The sequence below is a fragment of the Mandrillus leucophaeus genome, unplaced genomic scaffold, assembly GCF_000951045.1.
Source record: "Mandrillus leucophaeus isolate KB7577 unplaced genomic scaffold, Mleu.le_1.0 Scaffold508, whole genome shotgun sequence".
NCBI lineage: Eukaryota > Metazoa > Chordata > Mammalia > Primates > Cercopithecidae > Mandrillus > Mandrillus leucophaeus.
This window is the reverse complement of record NW_012105453.1, coordinates 515650-516754: the sequence shown is the minus strand read 5'-3', so window position 1 is coordinate 516754 and position 1105 is coordinate 515650.

Below are 1105 nucleotides of genomic sequence, written 5' to 3'. Positions count from 1 at the left end.
CCGCAGAAGGTGACGCCTCTGGGCCTCGGTGGGCGCTTCTGGCCGTTTTCGATGTGGCAACCCCCATCAGCCAGGATAATGATGAGGCAGGTACAATCTATCTAGTACGCAGCCCCCAGACTCCCCCTCCCTTCCCACCTCCCCCTCCAAGCCCCCAGCTACTCTCTGCGGCCGGTTGGTCCTGAACTGGTGGGTGCAGTTCCGGGGTTCAACCAAATTCTCAGACAATTCTAAGGTATTTGGATTTTTTGAACCTGGGCCCTAACCGAAACATAGAACGGCTTGCTTATTAGACACCTCGAACGACAGGGCAGGGATGGAAACGGGATACTCGCTTCCCTCCCCAGTCGCTCGTGAGTCAAAAGGTCCTGGAAGGAGATGATGAGAGGAGCGGCTGCAGTGGCAGAGGGAGGAAGGGATGAGGGGCTTGGAGCGGGGGTCCACCACTCAAGGACTCGGGAAGGGGACAAGAGGGCAAACCTCTGCTCCCGGACTCTCCATTTCTCCTTGATCCCTAGGTGGTATTTTCCCCCCTTCTCTCGATGGCAAATGGGCGAAATCAAGATGACTTAACTTGGTAAATTTAGAGAGAACGGCTCGGAGCAAGTGGGGTCTAACGGGCAGCTAAAATTATCTCCAAATAAGAGATTTTGCCCCCCTCCCCCTATCCTTTCCTCGAATGAATCCACCGGTGGGGAAGTGAGCGTCATTACTTTCGGGGCGCCACGAAGACGCTTGCTTGTCGCTCGCCTTTCCTGCCTCTCGCGCTGTCCCCGCGTGCAGACTGGTGGGTGCTGGGCGAGTGATGAGCTGCAGGGCCCCATCCTAGTTTGGAAGGAAGGGGTTTAGAAGTTGGAGGATGGGTGAAACGGGAGGCTGCGATCCATCTCCCTCTCCCTTCCACACTCAAGCTCCCGCAAACGCGCGCGTGCACAGCCCCTCCCTAGTCCCTGGGACCACCCGCCCCCACGCCCCTCTACCTTGACCTCCCTTGACCGCCGGCACAGCGTCCTGGGTGCGGGTGCCCGGGAGCGGCGAGTTCGCCGGGGAGCGATTGTCCTTGGGCGTGTTCGTGTTGTGGGGTGGGGGGAGGAGTGGCGGGTGG